The sequence below is a fragment of the Eurosta solidaginis genome, chromosome 5, assembly GCF_040869045.1.
Source record: "Eurosta solidaginis isolate ZX-2024a chromosome 5, ASM4086904v1, whole genome shotgun sequence".
NCBI lineage: Eukaryota > Metazoa > Arthropoda > Insecta > Diptera > Tephritidae > Eurosta > Eurosta solidaginis.
The window spans coordinates 123526754-123545301 of NC_090323.1; the positions used below are offsets into that span (position 1 = coordinate 123526754).

Below are 18548 nucleotides of genomic sequence, written 5' to 3' on the forward strand. Positions count from 1 at the left end.
GCAGATTCTGTGGTCTTGGCCAATCCTTTACTGCCTCTATCTTTTCATTCGCGGTGCAGATGCCCTCTGTCGTTATCTTGTAACCTGAATAATTTACTTCTTTTTAAGCTATTGCATAGATTTTATCGCGGTCTTGGCGACTAAATCAAAAAAAAACCGTAACGGATATTTGCCAAAAAAGGTTCGAAAAGGTTCGAAAAAGGTTCGGTGTTAGCAACAGGCCATATACATAAAATTGGATCTCTATCATAAAGTTAAAGTTAAAGTTAAAGTGAATGTTAAAGTTAAAGTGAAAGTGACAGTTAAAGTTAAAGTTAAAGTTAATGTTAAAGTCAAAGTGAATGTTAAAGTTAAAGTTAAAGTGAATGTTAAAGTTAAAGTTAAAATTAAAATTAAAGTTAAAGTTAAAATTAAAGTTAAAAATAAAGTTAAAGTTAAAGTTATAGTTAAAGTTAAAGTTAAAGTCAAAGTTAAAGTTAATGTTAAGGTTAAAATGAACGTTAAAGTTAAAGTTGAAGTTATAGTTAAAGTTAAAGATATAGTTAAATTTAAAGTTAAAGTTAAAGTGAATGTTAAATTTAAAGTGAAAGTTAAAGTTAAAGTGAATGTTAAAGTTAAAGTGAAAGTTAAAGTTAAAAATAAAGTTAAAGTTAAAGTTAGAGTTAAACTTAAAGTTTAAGTTAAAGTTTAAGTTAAAATTAAAGTTAAAGTTAAAGTTATAGTTAAAGTTAAAGTTAAGGTTAAAATGAACGTTAAAATTAAAGTTATAGTTAAAGTTAAAGATAAAGTTAAAGTTAAAGTTAAGTGAATGTTAAAGTTAAAGCGAAAATTAAAATTAAAGTTAAAGTTAAAGGTAAAGTGAGTGTTAAAGTTAAAGTGAAAGTTAAAGTGAAAGTTAAAGTTAAAGTTAAAGTTAAAGTTAGAGTTAAAGTTAAAGTTAAAGTTAAAGTTAAAATTAAAGTTAAAGTTAAAATTTAGGTTAAAAATAAAGTTAAAGTTGAAGTTAAAGTTAAGTTGAAGTTAAAGTTAAAGTGAATGTTAAAGTTAAAGTTAAAGTTAAAGTGAAAGTTAAAGTGAAAGTTAAAGCTAAAGTCAAAGTTAAAGTTAGTGTTAAAGTTAAAGTTAAAGTGAATGTTAAAGTTTTTTTTTTTTTTTTTGGTTCTTTCATCTCGTTTCTTTTTGGCTTCCAAGTCCTCCGAGGGGGAATCTGAGCTCGTTCGTGCCCTCTTGCTTTTTCGGCCCGATTCTCTGCTCTCATCTACCTTTTGGGCCCTTAACGATCCCATGCAGCTTAACACTTCCTCGAGAAGAGCCATACCGGTTTTTATGTCCTTGGACACGGTCTTCTGCTTGAGAGCGGTTTCCTGCATCTCGCGCAGCACTGATACCGCGTACTCCAGCACTTCGTCTTGGCTCTTCCCTTCGAGGCTTGTGTATGAGAGTGAGCCTCTTGGCGGAGTCGCACGTTTCTCCTTCCCAACAGCGCGCTGTGCAACGACACTGGGTGAGCTGACCGACGCTTTTTCCCTTGCAGTAGCAGGTGTTGACTGGCTGGGGTTATTGCGCAGCTGTGCTTTCGCCGCCTTTGTCTTTTCCGCCGATTCGGTGCCTTGTGTGGGCATTACGGACAAGGTCGCTTTAGCGGGGGTTGTTAAAACCGGCGATCTCAGCACTTTAGTGCTCTTCTTGAACACCGCTTCATCGCCCCTTTCTTTCTCGCTTTCTATACTTTTATCTTCCTTTGTTGTTTTTATTTTGTTGCTCATTTGTTCTATTGGGTCTCCGCTTCAAGCCGCTATCTCCGCACGATGTGCAGTCGCCGTCTTCAATTCCCGTGGTTATCTTTGCAGAAGCAGGGAGGCCACGCGTGGGTTGACACAGGTCCTTATGGGAGTCTGTGTTCAGAGCTAGAATACAGCGTTAGTCAGGAGTCGTCTCAACTGAGCCTGCACCACCAACTTAATGGCGACGTGCATCGAACGTACTTGAAGACCTACCAAGGTTTTAACGAGACGGAGACGATGCCGATATTAACCTACCAGCCGTTTCAGCAAGGTGTCACCCTTGCTTATTAAGGTAGTAGCCTATCGTCATCGCCAGCCCGTAGCAATCAGTTCATAATCATATTTCCAGTTTTGGTCAACAGGATCTTACTGGTCTCGATCCTGTGGATGCTTGATGGGGTATTTTAGGGCGGCATCCTATCGCCCTTCCACCGGAACTTTGGGATGTGTTGCCCTTAGAGCAACACATTCCCATTTTTCCATTGGATTGCTCGTTTTGGTTCGCCCTGAGTACTTAATTCACTCAGTACCTCCCGTCTTGTGGGAAGCGTTCCGCTATCCACCACCTGAGGAGGCGCCCGGTAGGGGACCGGTACCCCCGCGGGGAATGTTAAAGTTAAAGATAAAGATAAAGTTAAAGTTAACGTTAAAGTTAAAGTGAATGTTAAAGTTAAAGTTAAATCTAAAGTTAAAATTAAAGTTAAAGTGAATGTTAAAGTTAAAGTTAAAGTTAAAGTTAAAGTTGAAGTTAAAGTTAAAGTGAATGTTAAAGTTAAAGTGAAAGTTAAAGTTAAAGTTAAAGCTAAAGTTAAGGTAAAGTTAAAGTTGACGTTAAAGTTAAAATTAAAGTTAAAGTTAAAGTCAAAGTTAAAGTTAAAGGTAAAGTTAAAGTTAAGTTAAAGTTGAAGTGAATGTTAAAGTTAAAGTTAAAGTTAAATTTAAAGTTAAAGTTAGAGTGAATGTTAAAGTTAAAATTAAAGCGAATGTTAAAGTTAAAGTTAAAGTGAAAGTTAAAGTTAAAGTGAATGTTAAAGTTAAAGTTAAAGTTAAAGTGAATGTTAAAGTTAAAGTTAAATTTAAAGTTAAAGTTTAAGTGAATGTTAAAGTTAAAGTGAAAGTTAAAGTTAAAGTTAAAGTAATGTTAAAGTTAAAGTTAACGTTGAAGTTGAAGTTAAAATTAAAGTCAAAGTTAAAGTTAAAGTTAAAATGAATGTTAAAGTTAAAGTTAAGTTAAAGTTAAAGTGAATGTTAAAGCTAAAGTGAAAGTTAAAGTTAAAGTTAAATTTAAAGCTAAAGTTAAAGTTAAAGTTAAAATGAATGTTAAAGTTAAAGCTAAAGTTAAATTGAATGTTAAAGTTAAAGGGAAAGTTAAAGTAAAAGTTAAAAATAAAGTTAAAATTAAAGTTAATGTTAAAGTTAAAGTTAAAGTGAATGTTAAAGTTAAAGTTAAAGTTAAAGTTAAAGTGAAAGTTAAAGTTAAAGTGAATGTTAAAGTTAAAGTTAAAGTTAACGTTGAAGTTGAAGTTAAAGTTAAAGTCAAAGTTAAAATTAAAGTTAAAGTTAAAGTTAATGTTACGGTTAAAGTTAAAGTTAAAGTTAACATTGAAGTTGAAGTTGAAGTCAAAGTTAAAGTTAAATTTAAAGTTAAAGTTAAAGTGATTGTTAAAGTTAAAGTTAAAGTTAACGTGGAAGTTGAAGTTGAAGTTAAAGTTAAAGTCAAAATCAAAGTTAAAGTTAAATTTAAAGTTAAAGTTAAATTGAATGTTAAAGTTAAAGTGAAAGTTAAAGTAAAAGTTAAAAATAAAGTTAAAAATAAAGTTAAAGTTAATGTTAAAGTTAAAGTTAAAGTGAAAGTTAAAGTTAAAGTGAATGTTTAAGTTAAAGTTAAAAATAAAGTTAAAATTAAAGTTAAAGTTAAAGTGAAAGTTAAAGTTAAAAATAAAGTTAAAGTTAAAGTTTAAGACAAAACTTGATTTATTATCAAAGAAAACAAAATGTTGCATAAATATTATAATTGCATAAGTTGATAATATGCAATAGCTTTACCGCGGCAGTCCCCGAGTGCCACAAGTCCTTTTTAAACAGCGCACACTTTTGGGGATTTAACTTCAGAACAGCGCCAGCTATTCTCTGGAAAACTTCCTCCAAGTTCTTAAGATGTTCATCAAAATTCTTGCCCAATACGATGATGTCGTCCAGGTACACCAAGCATGTTTTCCAATGTAGTCCTTTCAGTACCTGGTCCATGAGTCTCTCAAAAGTAGCTGGTGCATTACAAAGTCCAAAAGGCATCACTGTAAACTGCCAAAGACCATCACCGACACTGAAGGCTGTTTTCTCTTTATCTTCCTCTTTCACCTCAACTTGCCAGTAGCCGCTTTTCAAGTCCAGTGTGGAAAACCATTTCGTACCGGATAGCGAGTCCAGAGTGTCGTCAATTCTTGGCAATGGGTAGCTATCCTTTTTCGTAACGTCATTCAACCTCCGGTAGTCCACGCAAAACCTCATTTTTCCATCCTTCTTCTTTTCAAGTACTACCGGTAAGCTCCATGGACTAGCTGATGGTTCGATGACGCCGCTGTCGCTCATTTCTTGTATGATTTGACTCACAACTTCCCGCTTCGCCAGTGGAACACTACGTGGAGCTTGACGGATCGGCCTCGCATCTCCGGTGTCAATTTGATGTTTCACAACATTGGTGCGGCCTGGTTTGGAACCATCCTGGTCAAATATGTTCGCGTACTTTAGGAGCAGTTGTTTTGCCTTACTCTGATAGGCTTCCTCTAGCCCCTGCGTCCATGCCGTGATGTCATTTGAAAGATCAGTATTACTAGATGAAACGTGTTCCTGGAGCTGTTCACAGTTAATAACTACTTCGGCCTCTTGGCATCTTCCCAAAATATCTCCTTTGGTCAAATTGAATGGTGACTTGAACTCATTGAGTACTCTTCCCGGAATACGTCCATCTTGTTTTGTCATAGCCAGGGTTTTTCCTACAAGTATGTTCAGTGCTGATCTATTTGCTGCTTCGACAACCCACAATTTGTTTGTCCCACAATCTCCATCAACCTTTGCCCAGATGACTCTTTTGGTGGTTTTTGCTGACTCCCTTCCACCAGCACTCGTTTACTGCTGTAGCCTCTCTCGTAGCCGAAATTAAGTGGCACATCCATGTTTTTATATCACATCGTCTTGCTTTGCATATCGATTTTGATGCCTTGGTTGATTAAGAAGTCCACTCCAATTATGATTTCATCAACAATACCTGCCACTATAAAATTGTGTAGTACCGTGACGTTCCCAATTGCTACTTCACATTCTACTTCTCCAATTACCTGGGTGTCCTCTCCCGTGGCTGTACGTAATATTGCTCCAAGCAATGGTCTTATCTTCTTGTTGACTAAATCTGATCGAATGTTGGAATGGGATGCACTCGTATCTACAGTCAGTAACCGTTCCTTTCCATCCACATGTCCTCCGACAGTAAGATTGCTTGACCTTCTTCCAATTTGCGAGATAGACATTATGGGACATTCAATTGAGGGAGCCAGCTGTCGCCCCTTGCGGCTGACTCTCTTTAGTTTAACGATTGAGTGGACTTGGAGATTTGCTCATCTCCTTCAGCTCTGCGTTTACGACCACCCACATTGTTGGAACTGTTAGGGTTGGTTTTGCAATGTCGTGCAATATGACCTGGGTTGCCGCACTTGAAACATTTAATAACTCCGGCATTTTTCTGTTGTGATCCCTTCAGTGCTTCCAAAATTGTGTCTACCCAATCTGGTCTTTCCACTTCCACACGATGAGCTTTGTATGCTGGTTTACTCAATAATGAGGCGGTTTCCTGAGTCAATGCTTGTGATACCGTCTCTGCAAATGTTGCCTTTGGGTTTGCGTATGTGGCTCGCTTCGTTTCGACGTCCCGTAGCCATTTATAAAGCTCTGAATTTTTACTCTTTCGGTGTATTCCACGGGTGCGTCGGCATTCGCCAAATGTGCAAGCCTTTTGACATCTGACGCAAACTCCAGTCTCATTAGCTTTTTGGTAGCGGTTTTTCAACTCTATTTGGTGTATCTGCTCCCTGTGTTCGTTTCCGTATCGCCTCTCTAGAGCGCTCATCAATGTTTCGTAGTTGTTCCGCTCTCCCTCGGGAATAGTCTGTAGGATTTCAGCAGCAGATCCTTTCAATGCGACGAATAGTGCAGCAAATTTATCTTCCGCACTCCAGTTGTTCACTGCTGCGGTCTTCTCAAAATGAATCTTAAACACATGGAAAGGAACAGAGCCGTCAAAAGATGGATTTTTTACCTTCGTATTGCTTGCTGAAACAACTGGGCGAATTAGTTGCAACTCCTGTATACGACCTCTCAAAGCATCCACATCTGCCTCGAATTTTTCTTCAAACTGCGTTATTTTCTCGTCCATACGCGCTTCGAGTTTTGATGATATACGCGCCTCTTGCTCTTTCAGTTGTGTTTCCATCTTTGATGTAATCTGTGTCGACATTTCTGAAATACGTGTCTCATGTGATTCCAGCTGGGATGCCATATATGTCTTCTGCTCTTCCAGTTGAGATGACATGTTGGTGGATATTTGTGATGACATTTCGGACATTTGTGCCGATATTGCAGCCAATATCATGTTCAGGTCTGTGTTCGCCATTGTCTACGGTGTTTCATTTTTCTCTTAAATTTTTGCTGTTTTCTCGTCCCCATCAGGATAAAAGACATACTCGTCCACGTCAATTCCTTCTGCTTCCATTGCCTCTCGTAGCCTTGCCTCAAGTTCGAGTTTAACGCCGCTTGTATTTAATCCACGGCTCTCCAACTCCTTCTTTAGTTGCACTCCAGTTGTTCACTGCTGCGGTCTTCTCAAAATGAATCTTAAACACATGGAAAGGAACAGAGCCGTCAAAAGATGGATTTTTTACCTTCGTATTGCTTGCTGAAACAACTGGGCGAATTAGTTGCAACTCCTGTATACGACCTCTCAAAGCATCCACCTCTGCCTAGAATTTTTCTTCAAACTGCGTTATTTTCTCGTCCATACGCGCTTCGAGTTTTGATGATATACGCGCCTCTTGCTCTTTCAGTTGTGTTTCCATCTTTGATGTAATCTGTGTCGACATTTCTGAAATACGTGTCACATGTGATTCCAGCTGGGATGCCATATATGTCTTCTGCTCTTCCAGTTGAGATGACATGTTGGTGGATATTTGTGATGACATTTCGGACATTTGTGCCGATATTGCAGCCAATATCATGTTCAGGTCTGTGTTCGCCATTGTCTACGGTGTTTCATTTTTCTCTTAAATTTTTGCTGTTTTCTCGTCCCCATCAGGATAAAAGACATACTCGTCCACGTCAATTCCTTCTGCTTCCATTGCCTCTCGTAGCCGTGCCTCAAGTTCGAGTTTAACGCCGCTTGTATTTAATCCACGGCTCTCCAACTCCTTCTTTAGTTGCTGGATCTGCAATTCACTGAACTTTGCCATGTCCTTGTTGTCCTCTGGAATTTATTCAACAATTCCTCTTCTGACACCAATTGTAACGATTTTACTGTAATTCCGCTTAGTTGCAATCTTCTGCCAACGTTCGTATCGCTAAACTGTTGAATAAATTACTGCAATATTGAATAATGGAAAAATGGCCTTTATTAAAGTACTTCACAATAACACTTATACTTTGCAACTAGCTGGCTTAATAACCAAACTGATAGCTTAAATGAAACTGACTTTCAAAATAATACTGCTATGGCTCGCTAGATAGCGTCTTAATCGAAACTGCTTGATAGCTCAAATCAAACTGAATTCCAGCGCCTCTACATTTGCTGCCTTTTATACTCTCTGATTTCGACGTTCGCATCTTCTAGGCGCTTCCATTTCCAGAATCTACTAGATGCCATCAGCTCTCAAACTTCTCAGCTGTAACTGCAATTGCACGATTTTATAGCTTCTCTCATTGCATACTTTCAGGAGTATCTCAGATATATGCATGTGTTTGTGCATTGATTCTCCGCTGCTCGTATTCGTACATGGTACATATGTGTAGACGCAATTATTGTTTCGTTTATGTAGATACATAATGATTGATCTATGGATGTGCATGATATCACTGTTTAGCATCGGCTTAGAGATAGCAGCACCCCTTAGTTTTGCTAATATTTGTAACAATATTATGAACTGTCGAATGATCAACATTTTTATTATAATCTGGCTAAGAAGTTAAAGAAGGAAAATTTATCAAAAGCTTTGTATATTGATTTTCAACTGAAAATAATTTAGGCAATGAGATATTGCAAAATCCGGATATCGCGTCTACAGATAAACTAGTTAGAGGATCTATTAATTTCTTATTCTTTATATCTATTAAAAGTCCATGTTTTTCTAAAAAATCTGCACCTATGATAGGTTTTGAAATATCTGCAATAAGAAATACAAATGGAAACTCTCGACGGAGTCCCAAATTAAGTTTTAATAATTGTTTTCCATTAGTCGAAATCATGCTGCGATTAGCAGCCGTTAAGATAATATTTGAAGATTTTTTGTAAATTTTGAATTTAGATGAAGGAACAACTGAAATGTCAGCACCGCTATCTATTAAGAATTTAAGCTTGATTTCTTTATCTAATACAAACGAGCGGCGTGTTGAAAAATTCAAAATGCTGTTGTTAGTCGCTGCAACAACAGCGCTGTCTAGTTTGTTTGACTAGGATTATTTTTCTAGAAAGCACACGGTTCTTCACATTTACGAACTTTACTGTCAAAACGGTAATGATACCTACATAACCAATTTTGAGCCTTTGATCTACCTCGCGACTGAGAATTTCTACGATAACTAAAACTCCGCCTTTTTGGACGTGACTGTCTATCATTAATTTGTGTTTTAATCTCGTTAATGTCTAATTGTAAATGATTAAAACTTTCACATATTTTTGTTGTAGCCTTCGCTAAATTCTCTACAATTTTTCCAAATTCATCAATATTAATCGAAGATGTAACAACTCTATTTCTAACTGCACAAATTTCATTACCACTGGTTATCTCCCAAATTTTATCTGCCAGTTGCAAAAGATCATTAATATTATTTAAATTAGCACTAGTCAATGCAACATAAAGATTTTTTGGAAGTTTATGTAACCAAAGTTTTTTAAGGAAATTTGAATCGATAGTATTACCTGCTAGTTGGTCAAGGGTCCTATAATATTCAGAAGGTTTCCGATCACCTATCTCAGTATCTGATAAAATTTTATCAAATCTTCTCTGTTCGCTTAAGGAGTGCCTATCAATAAGAGTTTTCTTTAAATTGTCATATTTTCCACTTTCAGGTGGATTTTCAATAACATCTAAAACATTTGGAATAATGTCTTGTGGCAAGGCAGTTATTACAAACTCGTATTTAGTCAAATCTCTAGTTATGCCTTTTGTAGCAAATTGCGTCTCAGCATGTACGGACCATCCTTCTGGACAGTTCGACCAAAATTGCGGTAATTTTACCGAAGTGGCACAAATTTCATTCCTATCGTAAGGATTGCGTATATTTTCTGACGAGAACTCACATGGATCCTCTGTATCTGTAAGAGACCTATCTTGCCTATCTCCCGCGCCCGTTTCACGCGGAGAATGAAAGGTTCACAAAAATAAAAAACAATAATCCTATAGACTTCTATAAATATATTATAAAATTAAAATCAAATTATATAATCAATATATAGATATAAATATTTAGTAGTTGATGTGTATATGTTGTAAGGATACAGCTGAATGACTGCTCAGGAAGTGCAGTGACTGAAGTCACTACCACACACTTAAGCGACGCTCTGATCCACGTATTAACGTATGCGCTTCCTTTTGTGTTTTCTTCTGCCTTTAAATTGTGTTTTTAAATATTATGAACTGTCATAGCTCTTCAAACGATGACGATAGTAGAATGGCAGACATATTTATCGAATGTAAAGGTAGCTCATACGCGCCGTCGTTTTCTGTTGCAGTGATGAATTACTCTATAGATAACTGCGCTGTTGGTGACTAATTGAGAGCAAAAATGTACAGAACTTTCTAAGTGATTCAAGATGCAGTGAGTATAATTGAGGATATGTATGTGTGTATGTATTGGGCAATTTGACTGCTGACTCAGATGCACTTTGGGCCTGTGTTATACTCCTACAGCAAATAAGTCGTAGAATTCGTCCTCAAACGTTCACATGAACAAGAAAAAAATACAAAACATACTTACACTGCTGTAAGATTTAACTTATGGTATACAAATTAATTGGGAAGAACTATATCTTATAGTGTTGCTGGAGCAACTTGTTAATATCATATATCAAGCAGCTGAAGAGAGTGAAGATTCATTGGCGCAGTCGGTAAGATGATTGATGTGCTGCTCGAATACTTTGGCTTCTGCCGAAACTTAACGATTTCATGTGATAGTCTGAAGACAGAGTAACACCGAGAAGCTTTCTAGAAATACTTGATTGTTTGGATTGCTGGCTGTTTTTCCTTAATTTCTTTGCTTTTCTAAAAAATACTTGATTGGTTGGATTGCTGGCTGTTTGTTGTACATATCTAGTTTTCCGCTTTGAGTAGAATTTCGGCTTAAATGCGCAAGGATTACGCTCTTCGGCTCCCAGTTACAGATTTAGCTGATTTGGTAGAATCGCCATATGTCATGAATTTCCAGATATAATGAACACGCACAATTTAATTATATTTGTTAATAACTATATTATTCAACAATCACGATTATATTTGTTAATAACTATATTATTCAACAATCACGTACAATTCAATTATATTTGTTCAATATATAAATTCAAAAAAACAATATACAAATTTTCACATCAAAAATAACATGAAATATAAAAAACTTGAAACTCGATTTTTAAAGAATAATTAAAGTATTAACAACAACAAGTATTTCATAACAACGTGTAGTAAATCCCTGCAGCTCACACCTACTTAAGGAAGGAGAAAAATAGCCTAACAAATGAATTTTTTCACGCAAAATTCTTGATGACATGTCTAATTACTTTTAATTCACGACAATAAATGAAATGTAGTCGTCGTTAAGTAACAACAAAAATAATATTCTGCTCTGCTACTCAGTAAGAACTAACGGTAGACTGTTGCACTAATTGAGTTGCAAATAATTATATGAAAATATGTTCGTATGCAAAGAATGTGAAGATATGTGAAAACTTCGCTGTTATTTTTTAATTTCGTTTTTTCTGGATTAAATATTAATTTTAAAGAAAACTAATACAGAGCAACATTGTTCATCAGATATGTCCCTAGAATATTTGTGAATAAAGTTTTTCTATAAAATAAGTTAAGAACAATTAAAGCGAGACATAGTGAGAAAAGTAGCATTTTTAGCAAACTTTGTGGGCTCAAGGCACGCCCAATAATTATTCAAATGATCTAAATTTTTTATATATAATTTTTTTCTAATTTGGAATAAATCTAAGGGGTTTGCGAAGTGAAAATACGATACCAAAAAATAACTGTCACACTTATGTACATACTTATATAGATGTGTATATATTCCAGCATATTTTTGCTTTCTGAAACCCAAGTGAACTTTAAATGTCACCAATTTTATTTAATTAAATATACATTTACATATTTAGGCTGGGCACGAGTTCGCCTAAATTTTAGGTACCTAAACAAATATTCCACTGGAAATTTTCAGCACTGCTATAATTTAGGAAAAAATCTGTCGAAACTGTGCGAGTTTGTTTGACAGACTAAATTGCTTGGTTTTTGCGAAAAATTACAAAATCTTAAAATTTGCGATGTTTTCGGATGCTTCAACAACAGAAGGGGCCTCGGCGATTGAAGGAATTCATCTTTAAGTAACCATGCAATATGTGGCTGATCAGCTAATACAACTTTTTTTAGCGGGCGTCTTGCAGCATAATATTATAAAGAAGCAAGTTTGTCATCCCCTCATGTTTTCCATTCTATAATGTGGCAAAATTAGGCATATCTTCAATAAATCATTTTGTTTCACTGAGTCCATCCGACTGACCAATGCATGTTTATTGCATTTCATATTTGTTACACAAGGTACCGGGTATTGTATTGTTACCATCAGCGGATACATTTGGGTTCATCGTCACGTAATATACAAAGAATCGTCATACAAACCAAGCACCTACCATCACCAACGTGTCTTGCGAAGTATATTTTATATCCATCGTCCGTTTGGGTTGAACTGACCGGTCCATGAGGACCTCACACAGACTGATTGAGTCCGTAGTGTCCATCGTCCGTTTATTATACAAATAAAAACAAAATAAAAAATCAATAAGAAGCTGGTTTGATCTAGTTTATGTATGTGCGAATAAAACAAAGTTTTTTCCTCCTTGCAGCCCGACGTTTCGCTAAGATTTTCTTAGCATCTTCTGGGGCGAGAACTGATAATGGTGGATTCTTACATTACTAAATAAAAAGAAATTTAAACAAAAAATACTTAAAAAAAACACTGTAGATACGATCGTTAGTGGTACACTTGTCATGATCAACTGGCCTTCGGTCGGAACTCACATGGATCTCCCGAGGATTTATCCAAGGTTGAGATCAGTATCATTCGGAACTTTATCGTTGCTACCCAACGATTCTCTGAGTAGCTAGATCTACGTCACCGTTATTTTTATTGTATGTGGTATCACAATTTCGTGTTGTCCAAGTGAGCTTTCCTTATCAGGGCAGCTACCACCTAACCTAACCTAGCCCAACTACTTTTTCACATAAACGCATTAGCTGAACGTCGATGGATCCTTACGGAATTTAATAACAAAGATCTCTCATGACTCAGAGATAGTTTTTACGGCTCGAGGTTAAATATTGATTTTATAATGAAAACAAAGTTTTAATTTTGTGTTACAATATATTTCGATTACAACCTTCGGTAATCATCACCAAGGTAACTATAACAAATATAACATTATTTATAATACGAACATAAAATATTGACAATAAAACAATTACATACATTTTGTTTTACACGTCCGTTCTGTTAGACGCGGAGCTTTCTACTATCGATTTGTTAGTTAATAAATGTCTAAATATGTGGGCGGAGCCGTCAACATCGGTTTTGTAATTTAGTCGTATGTCAGGTGGTGTGTTAATTATATGCAGCATTTCCAATGTGAGGCGCTTGCTGTAGTTTGACTCTTGCTGGAGAATAATTATATTGTTTAAATTGGGAGAGTGGCCGCTGCTCGCACAGCGGGCCATTAAAGCTGTTTTATAAGTATTTGTCTGTGGATTTTGTTTAAAGTCTGACCTGTGCTGTGCTAGTCTTGTTTTTAATTTTGACTTGGCCGTCCCTACGTAGACGCGATCATATGAATCACCTTCATTGCCATTACATGGTATTTTATCATATGTAAGTTAACGAACATGACTCCACTCGAATCAGGTGGCAAATATAAACAAATTCTTTAAACGTAGCTGTTTGATTTATTTACGAAATCCGTTGTAACATTCCATTCCCACATACTGACATTGCGTTAGCCAGCTGATGCAATGTCGGGTGTAAAATTACTAAGGTATCGTATTAAGATAGGCATCCTATTCAATATGCCTATTGTAAACTATTTGTAAGTTATAAATAAGAGTAAAATGTAAAGTTTAAGCAGTTTTTGAGCGGCATTGAAATAAAGTGCAAGAGTTTTTTAAAAACTCAATTTACCCAACGTAAACTTTAATTGGCGATCCTGCCGGAGACACGCAGTGATAGCCTGAAAAAAGGTTTGTGTCCTATGGAGTGAAAAAAAAAAATACTGTAAAAATTAAAATAAAACAAGTATCTCTAAAAAGGAGAGAAAGGAAAAAAAAACACTCTAAAATTAAAGCAAACAAAAAAATGACCGAAGAGTAAATTTTTGTTGTGTCTTTTCGATTAAAGGACATTAAGACAAATCTTTATTTTCCTGAAAACCAATGTGCATTTCAATACAAAACAACGGCATATGTTTAAAAAGCAACACACGATTATTTGCATATACAAACGGAAGTTCGTACAAGATTGAGTGAAAGCAATATTTGTCACCTTACAAGAAAACTAAAAACGCGAAGTACGTAGCTCGGGAAAGTGAAAGGACCACCAACATATGTACAGCAGCATTCCACAAAGCGAACAAGGATCAAATAGAAGGACGAGAATCCGAAGACGAAGAAGCGTAAGCTAATTAATAAAATAGTTAAGGTATATGTTAATACATAGTATGTATAAATAATTATATGTATGTACATATAAATTAGAAGATTATAAAAGTGAAGGCAAAACAAGAAGAGATAAAGCAAAGTTAAAAAAATAAAATTTATATGAAGTGCTAAAAAATTGTGAAAGAAGATTTGAAAAGGGTATATAGATCTGGATTCTTTGATATAAGATTTGACAAAAATGTCATTAAATAGTAATAATAGTACCACTAATATGGATGTAATATCTAGATTGATGGCCGCTAGTACGGCATCATTACGAACGGAAGAGGAGCAAATGAGGCGACAGATACAGGCCATCAACACCAATGATGCTGTGACCGAGTTTGTACCCGAACAAATAGATTCAAATATAAATTGTGACGAACCTTTAGACGTTATCAAATCTTTGCCTGAGTTTGGGGGTAAGATAAATAATTATGTAAGTTGGCGCGAAGCAGCCAATAATTCCATGTCCTTGTAAACAAGGGGAAGTAGGAAATATTTCGCGGCGTTAACAATTTTAAGGAATAAAATTACCCGTGAGGCCAACGATATACTGACCAATCACGGAACAGTTTTGAATTTCGACGTAATTTTAAGTCGGCTGGACTTTGCCTTTGCTGACAAAAGGCCAAGTCATATAATCGAACAGGAGACGAGTGTCCTGCGACAGGGATCAAAATCCCTGATAGGTTTCTATAATGAGGTTAAAGAGAAGTTGACGCTTCTCATAAATAAGACCATAAAGACTCATGGGACAAGCTCACCCATAACTAAAGAGCTAAACTCTAAAAACAGAGCCACTGCTCTGCGGACCTTTATAACTGGGCTTAATCACCCATGAAATCAAATATTGTTTACCTTGGCACCGAAGGATTTGCCAAATGCCCTTGCCAAGGCTCAAGAGTTAAATGCCAATCAAATGAGGTCACAATTTGCTTTGCAATATTCGCAAAGCCACCCGCAGAAAAGTTTGAATTCATCTCCCCACAGACTTCCTTATAATAATCGGAGAAGTCAGGAGTTTCAGAATAATTTGAGGTACCCGCAGAAAAATAGTCCAATATTCGGCGACAATAAAAAAACCCGTCCAGAGCCAATGGATATAGATCCATCCCTGCAAATTGAGAATAGGCCTAGTAATAGATATATGCCACAAGGAGTTAGAAACAATTCGCAAAACAACAATTTTAATAAAAGAGTTGGAGGTGCGCAAGTCAGTGCGCAACCACAGGAAAAAGTACAACGAGTAAATAATATTTTTTGGCCAAAAGTAAGCTTGCCATATATATATCTGTATGACCAAGCTATAAAAAAAGAGTTTGAAATTTTAGTAGATACAGGTGCAACATCCTGTTACATCAGGAAGGGAATTTATAGGAATCCAAAAGAGTTGGATATTTATAAGAGGATAAAAACCATTAATGGTTATACAATAATAAGATTTTACCACGAAATTCATCTGTTTGGTGTTAAGGAGATTTTTTACGAAATTGATAACTTGGAGTCAGATCTCCTTATAGGTTATAATTTATTGCGGAAAGTCAATGCTTTAGTGGATCAGGAAAACCAGAAGTTAATTGTTAATAGAATTGGAAAAATTTATGAATTTGGGGAAAGGAGTGCTATGAAGCATAGTTGTGAAAAAGAAAGTGAGGTTGATAAAATGAACTTTGTGGAACAAAAATGTTCCACAGCGCCAGCCGACGGCAATACCGGCAAAAGTACAGTTAATATAAAAAATAGAGCAAATGTGGAACAAGAACGTTCCACAGCGCCAGCTGAAGAATGTACCAGCAAAATTCCAAATAATAAAATAAGCCCAAAAGAGGGCAATATGAAGAATCTTCGTCAGAAGATAATTGATGTTATAAAAAAAGAACATGAAGATGTTGATTTGGATTTACCATTCAACACAGATGTCAGAGCAGAAATTCGCATGGATGAGGAAAGACCCATTTGGTCCAAGCAATATCCATATCCAAAATCTGTTAATAGTTTTGTTAATGAAGAAGTCCAAAGTCTATTGCAGAAGGGGATTATAAGGGAAAGTAAGAGTCCATATAACTCTCCATGTTGGGTAGTTCCAAAAAAGGGAATTAATACGGATGGAAGTCCTAAGTTACGCTTAGTGATTGTTGATTTTAAAAAAATAAATGAAAAAACTATTCCGGGTAGATATCCGATGCCGAATCCAGAGATCATACTTTCAAATTTGGAGGAATCAAAATATTTTTCAACGATAAATCTCGAATCTGGATTTCACCAAATATTAATTAGAGAAGAGGATATTGAAAAAACGGCGTTCTCCGTTAATAACGGGAAGTATGAGTATGTGCGGATGCCCTTTGGCCTTTGCAACGCTCCCAGCATATTCCAACGGACTATGAATAATATTTTGCATGAATATATCGGGAAGTTTTGTCATGTCTACATTGATGACATTATAGTATATTCACGTAATTTGGAGGATCAGCTGAAACATTTAGAATTGGTAATAGAAGTACTGAAAAAGGCCCATATGAAAATATCTCTAGAAAAGTCTAGGTTTATCGAGCAAGAAGTTGAGTTTCTGGGATACATTGTATCTCATAAGGTCATTAAAACCGATCCAAAGAAAATAGAAGCAATAAAAAATTATCCAATACCAAGAACTCTACGTCAGGTTAGAGGATTTTTAGGTTTAACGGGATATTATAGGAAATTTATAGAAGGTTATGCTAAAATAGCAAAACCAATTACAAAATATTTACAAGGGGAAAATGGTAAAATCTCCCAATATAAATAAAAAAAAGGACGTGTGGCACTAGGGGACTGCCGCGGTAAAGCTATTGCATATTATCAAATTATGCAATTATAATATTTATGCAACATTTTGTTTTCTTTGATATTAAATCAAGTTTTGTCTTAAACTTTAACTTGAACTTTATTTTTAACTTTAATTTTAACTTTATTTTTAACTTTAACTTTCACTTTAACATTCAATTTAACTTTAACTTTAACATTCATTTTAACTTTAACTTTAACTTTAACTTCAACTTCAACTTCAACGTTAACTTTTACTTTAACTTTAACTTTAACTTCAACTTTCACTTTAACTTTAACTTTACTTTAACATTAACTTTAACTTTAATTTTAATTTTATTTTTAACTTTTACTTTAACTTTCACTTTAACTTTAACTTTAACTTTAACTTTAACTTCAACTTTCACTTTAACTTTACTTTAACATTAACTTTAACTTTAATTTTAATTTTATTTTTAACTTTAACTTTACCTTTAACTTTAACAACTTTAACTTTCACTTTCACTTTCACTTTAACTTTAACTTTAACATTAACTTTAATTTTATTTTTAACTTTTACTTTAACTTCCACTTTAACTTTAACATTCAATTTAACTTTAACTTTAAATTTAACTTTATCTTTAACATTCATTTTAACTTTAACTTAACTTTAACTTTAACTTTAACTTTACCTTTAACTTTAACTTTAACTTTAACTTTAACTTTAACTTTAACTTTACCTTTAACTTTAACTTTAACTTTAACTTTAACTTTAACTTTAACTTTAACTTTAACTTTAACTTTAACTTTAACTTTAACTTTAACTTTAACTTTAACTTCAACTTCAACTTCAACGTTAACTTTAACTTTAACTTTAACATTCACTTTAACTTTAACTTTAAATTTAACTTTAACTTTAACTTTCACTTTAACTTTAACATTCACTTTAACTTAACTTTAACTTTAACTTTACCTTTAACTTTAACTTTAACTTTAATTTTAACTTTAACTTTAACTTTAACTTTAACTTTAACTTCAACTTTAACTTTACCTTAACTTTAAATTTAACTTTAACTTTAACTTTCACTTTAACTTTAACTTCAACTTTAACTTTAATTTTAACTTTAACTTTAACTATAACTTTGACTTTAACTTTAACTTTAACTTTAACTTCAACTTCAACTTCAACGTTAACTTTAACTTTAACTTTAACATTCACTTTAACTTTAACTTTAAATTTAACTTTAACTTTAACTTTACCTTTAACTTTAACTTTAACTTTAACTTCAACTTCAACTTCAACGTTAACTTTACCTTAACTTTAAATTTAACTTTAACTTTAACTTTCACTTTAACTTTAACTTCAACTTTAACTTTAATTTTAACTTTAACTTTAACTATAACTTTAACTTTAACTTAACGTTAACTGTAACTTTAACTTTATTTTTAACTTTAATTTTAACTTTAACTTTAATTTTAACTTTAACTCTAACTTTAACTTTAACTTTATTTTTAACTTTAACTTTCACTTTAACTTTAAGATTCACTTTAACTCTAACATTCACTTTAACTTTAACTTAACTTTAACTTTAACTTTACCTTTAACTTTAACTTTAACTTTAATTTTAACTTTAACTTTAACTTTAACTTTAACTTTAACTTCAACTTTAACTTTACCTTAACTTTAAATTTAACTTTAACTTTCACTTTAACTTTAACATTCACTTTAACTTTAACTTAACTTTAACTTTACCTTTAACTTTAA

The 18548-nt window shown here is 34.2% G+C and overlaps 1 protein-coding gene and 1 pseudogene across 2 annotated transcripts in view; one reads left to right on the plus strand and one right to left on the minus strand.

Moving 5' to 3' along the window:
• LOC137252872 (integrator complex subunit 7-like) overlaps nt 1-9724 on the minus strand; it is a 43556-nt pseudogene extending 33832 nt beyond the window's left edge.
• The window catches only part of cert (ceramide transfer protein), a 320155-nt gene that overhangs the window by 253615 nt on the left and 47992 nt on the right, over nt 1-18548 (plus strand). The window lies entirely within an intron of this gene.